Raw genomic sequence first — 5,824 nt, forward strand, 5'->3', positions numbered from 1 at the left:
TATTGTGGCACAAGTGTACGACCTCTGCAGAGTGTAGAACTATTCGAATAGCCGTGTCCACGGTTATGGACGGTTGGGAAGGCCATACTGTTCCGTCATCAGACCATTTTCAAAAATGTGACATATGACTTGGGACTTGAATTTGAAAGGTGAATGGTGATTTTGAATTGAATCACAACAGAGTTGTGGGAATGACACTAATGTTCCCACTTGAGTTAGTTTAGCAAATGAAGAGTCTTTTCTAAATGTTTATGAAATAAACTTGGCTTTATGCAAATAAACTTAGAGCTTAGCACCCCCTTACTATAGTTGATAGTGCTTACACTAGTATTAGTTTGCGAGTACTTTAAAAGTACTCATGGCTTTGTCCCTAGCTATTCAAATGGCCAGACTATGAAGGTGAACCGCAGTACGAGGAAGATGGACAGCAGGACGTCTACGACAACTAGGACCGCTCCTGACGTCAAGCGTTGGCCTGTGGATTAGATAGCCACTACTACTTCGCTTCCGCTATTTGTGATGTTCATTGATCGATAGATCAACTACTATTGTAATTTCGGATCATGTGATCTATCTTTGTAAGACGATTATGTGTTGTAATAAATGATGACTCTATGATATTCAACTATTATGTCTCGCAACAACAATATTCCTGGGATTGCGATGTATGGCATAATAGGCATCTGGACTTAAAGATCCGGGTGTTGACACCAGGGCCAGGGCCGTGGCCGGCAGCGGCAGCGGCTACGGGCGATGGGCGGCGGATGGCTGTGGGGCGACGGGGGGAGAGGGAGCCTCCGCCGCCGCCCGGGAAGGGCGCGGGAGAGGGAGGCGGCTGGTTAGGGTTGGGGCACTTACATATGCTTGTTGCGACACAGAGATAATTTATGCATTGCAAGGCGTTGCTCCTGTTTTGGAGAGACTGGGACCTCAGAAACAATGTAATAAGGATGTTATTTTGGTACCGGGATTTGTTGACCAGGATCGACGCACAAGCCTACTCCCCAAAGCATGTCAACGGACGCCAAAACAAGAGGGTGCTAATTTGTAGTTCTAATTAACTATTGACCAAAGAACTACATAGTAAACTTTAAACTATTTTTCAGCATGGATTTTCTCTTACATGAACTTTAACCGAGAAAGTGCCGGTAAAAACCTTGTATACCGATATCATGCTATGGAAAGCAGGGAGTGTCAAAAACTCCCACACATACTCTCTTCTTCAAGCATGCCATTGTATTCAAAACAAATACAGTAAAGATTTCTGAAGGGTACTACTATTTTATATGAATGCATAGCTTTTTATTCAGCAAGGAAAACACTATTTCCCATTATTTACATTTCACTGCCATATCTTTTGTAAAACAAATCCTGAAGAAAATCCTAGCTGTCTCAGATGTAAGATACTGATCTATACGTATATACTTTAGAATTTCTTATGACCATGGTGGTCTCTTAAAATCTGGTTGCAGAATGAGCAGACGGAAACTAAATTCAAGCCATTTTGAGTACTTCCACGGTGAGATATACTCGTCAGTTCTTGGACCTCCATCTTCAGCTTCTGGTTCTCCTTGATTAGCCTTTCAGACTTTCTCTTCAAATAATCGTAATCTGCTGTGATATGCTTCTGCTTGCTCCTAAAATTTTGGTCAAATCAACTATCAGAAAACTAATACTACAAACAACCTGATAAATAGACAATTTTGGTCACGGTACCTGGCTCTTCTGTTCTGAAACCAGACTTCGACTTGCCGCGGTTTTACATTCAGCCTCTTCGCCAGCCCTTGCTTCATAGACTAATTGTCTTTTTAACCATAATATCAACTTTCCTATGATAATAACATGGGAGTTCTAATGCCTGAAAATGCTTGGAAATATTTTGACATGAACTTACAGTATCAAGAGTGCAATGTTCTCCATAGACGCCTTCAAGTACCATGACCTGTTCATCGGAAAGCCATAGCTTCTTCCTCGTGTGGCCATCGCTGTTCTCGTCGTCACCTTGATCTGGGAACTGGAGACTGAATCCGATAGGTGATTTTGGATTGGAGCCAGTGCCTCTCTTATATTTGGAGTGCTGGCTAGTAGCTCCAATGCCAAGGGAAAGGGCAGTCATTTCATCTATTTCTTCTTCCATGTGAGCTGTGTTTCTTGATTGGAGACCATCAGTCAGAGCAGAAGCATGCATATATTGTGGAGGATGTGTGGCAGTTTTGTTGGTGCGTCCTTAATTTGGCAATGACTCCAATTGGGGAGCAAAGACTGCAATAACAATGATACTTAGAGGGCCAATTAACTGGCATTGTAATTGTTATCGGGGGTTTCTTCAGAACCCATCATGCCAGAGACTATGCAAGCAAAACATGGATTATCAGAATTTTTAAATTATTATTACACCTTTCCAAGGTTCTTTGAGGGGAAGAATCGAACAAGTTTTCAGTTACTGGACGTATTAGAAACAGTACACAATATAAGAGCCAGCGTTTATTGTTGTGTTGGCTGTTTCGTTTGACCAAGTTTACCGTAACCTAAAACCGTAATTACTCTTATGGTGAGTTCATTATTTTCATATATTGTATGCCTTCTTATAGGCATATATTTCACTTTTTCGAAAAAATGGGGCAACCTGGCCTCTGCATCAAAATGATGCATATGACCTCTTTATTACTTTATTGCAAATTTTATATCACAATTATTACAGCTCAAATATCGCATAGGGTCGATACTTGTATCAACCAACGGAAGATCAAAACACGATTGGAGCAACGATACATCAACAATTGATTCTATTATGCGACCGCCAACCGCACTAGCTGAAAAAATCCTGAGCCGTCTCCAACCGGTTGCACCCATAATGGTGATCATAGAGCTACCAAAATGATGAAGCTTTCGATTTGTTAAATACAATGTCATTTCGCATACTCCATAAAGCCCATAACATGCACGGAACATACCACCCACCTGTGTTTGAATAAGATCTTTCTTTGGAATTCCCTTTAAGCAATTACTAAAGAGGTTTGTAATTTTTTTTTTAGGTGGTGCTAAATCGGATGTCATATAAATTATGCGTCAAATAATTTGAGAAAATGGGCAATCTATGAACCGATGTTGTATGGATTCTTTTTTTATCCTTTCCTTGGCAGCCATCATCGCTGGCGGTACCCAAGACGAGTTGCCCTCAGCCTCTGGGGCTAGATTAGATCTATCTGGTGGATTGGAGATTTAGTGATCTAGGGTCTGTAGTGGGGCCAGGGCTTTAAAGGTCCCCCCACCGCCTCTTCTTCTTCGGGTTGCGGCTGTGCGTGCCCGGAATGGAGTCTGCAACATGGCAGTGGTTTGTGCGTTGTTGCGGTTGTTCCCTTGCAGGACGGGCCGGATCCAGTGCTCGGCCGTCTTCTCCGCAGCCGGTTAGTGGCGTGGGGGCTGCTGACCTGGCATGAATAAAGGTGGTGGTCCTAGGGCCTTTCTTGTGCGAAGATGGAGACCTTCCTGAAGTCAGTCCCTCCTGATCTGGTCGGAGTGGTGTGTTCCGGAAAGCTCCGCCGATGGATGTAACAACGCTTTTTTGCCTGGAGTTCGCTGGTCGGTGGTATTCGGTCGGATGCACCCATGCTTTTATTCCGGCCGATTGGTTTCTGGAGGGAGCATCGTGAAGCTCTGTTCTTTCTTGCTATATGGAAACATGCTCCATGGCGAAGTTAGAGGCGGAGAATACCATGAGGGCCGGATTGGAGGACTTGCTATGGAGGTTCAAGTTTTTTAGCGCTGTTGAGGGGCTTGCTTGGTATTCTGGGTTTCGTAACAGCGGTATGCAAGAGGGGGCGGCAATATAGGTAAAACTCAGAGTCTTACCTTTCAGGATGAAAATCCAAGGTCTGGCCTTAACTGGTTGTGTCTGGCAATGACCTTGTTAAAGGCATTGCTTTGAAAGCGGGGACTATCTTCAGGGCGTAAACCTAAGGTCTTTTGATCGGGCGACGATAGTGTTTGTGCACTGTTACCTTCTTGGAGGCGTTGCTTTTGAAGAGCCTGGAGTTCAGGTGTTGTCTTGGTGGAGGATGTACCGTTGTTGCTAGGGCTGGAATACCGTAGCGGGACTTTTCTTTTATGTATTTATTCTTTATTTTTTTTTGGCTGTGTGCATCCGTAATGCTATTAGATTGTGTTGTTGCAGAGGTTGGGTGTAACTGGTATCTTCTTGATACTAATATATACTCCTTATCGAAAAAATTTACCCACGGGTATTGTACCCGCATGGGCAAGGTATGAGTATATTTTTATATCCATGGGTAGTAGTCATGCCCTACCCGTTAAGTTATGGATATGGCACGGGAATAACCTCGTACCCGTCGGTATACCCATACCTTACCCGTTTATTGTCAATTTTTCATGTCACGCGTCTATTTTGGTTGATTATTGTTAGAGATATATTTGGTATATGTATATTAGGTAGTCTAGGATTTGTAATCTCTACCTATCATATCTCTAGGAGAGCTATCTTAGCCTCCAAGTCTGTACCACTATATATACTCGCCCATGAGGCGCAATACAACATCCAACATATTCCGCATATATCTCTCCCTCTCTATCCTTCAACATGGTATCAGAGCGGCACTCTCCTTGACCTAGCCGCCGCAAGGTTTCCACGCCGCGCCGCCCCCGGGGAGATCGATCTCCATGATCTACTTCGGGGGCCGCGCAATCCGTATGAGGGTTCGTTCGCCGATCCGTTGATCCGCTGCCCCCGAGTCTTTTTTTCCAATCTGTAGATTGGTTTTCTTTTTGCTCCGTCGGTCGCTCGACCGGCGTTTTTCTTTTTTGCTTTACCGATCATAGATCGGATTGAGTCGCCCATCGCCGTCGTCCACTTGCGCCTCTACTCCGACAATGGCATCGACCTGCACCGGCCATCAACCGCACGGCACAGCCGCACGCGCCGCACACGGGGCGCCCCTACGTGCATCGCAGCATGTTGTTCTTGCTCGCGCGGTCTCCATCGCCCATCCGTCTTCGTCGCCATCGACCGGGACTACATCGACAACGCCGCCATCGACTCCAATCTGCGCATCGTCCACGCCATGGCGCGTATCGTGCCGCCGTCGGTCAGATCCGTCAGGCGGCCGGCGCCACGACCCGGCCGACCGGCCTCAGCACCGGACGGGCCAGCGCCATGGCCGGCAGACTGGCCACCTGACCGGATTGCCTGGCGCTACATCCGGCCGGACCGGCTTCCAGACCGGGTCGGACCGGACCAAACCGGGCCCAGAACCGGTGCCTACCGGGCCCCTATCCAGGGGCTTCCGCCCAGTCACCCGGCGCCCAGGCCGGCAGACCGGGCTCCAGGCCGGTTTGACCGGCGCCCCGGCTGGTCAGACCGGGCCCCAGGCCGGTTGGACCGGCGCCGAGGCCGGTCGTACCGGACCCCAGGCCGACCATTCCAGCCGTGCATTCGGCAGTATAGGCATCCAGTTCTGCAGCGCCATCGGCTCCGATCTGCGCGTCGTCCACGCCATGGCGCGTATCGTGCCGCCGTCGGTCTGATCACCCGACCCCGCGCACGTCTACACCAAGCACGTCCCCGAGCACGCGCCTACCACCGATCGAGCATCGGGGTGCCGCTGCGTTGCCCCTTCGGGCCGCAGCGCCGCCGCCTTTGGTCCATGCTACCGGCCTCCGACGCGCCTTCCGAGGCGTGTACGTCGCTGGTGGTCTCCCGCCGCTGCCCCGACTCGCGCCCTGCAGCTACGCCGGCCCCTCAGGCTGTGCCGTCGCTGCACGCGGTCACCTTCGCCGTCCCCCGCGCATCGATGTCTGAGGCCACCAT

Source organism: Lolium rigidum, chromosome 7, assembly GCF_022539505.1.
Source record: "Lolium rigidum isolate FL_2022 chromosome 7, APGP_CSIRO_Lrig_0.1, whole genome shotgun sequence".
Taxonomy (NCBI): Eukaryota; Viridiplantae; Streptophyta; class Magnoliopsida; order Poales; family Poaceae; genus Lolium; species Lolium rigidum.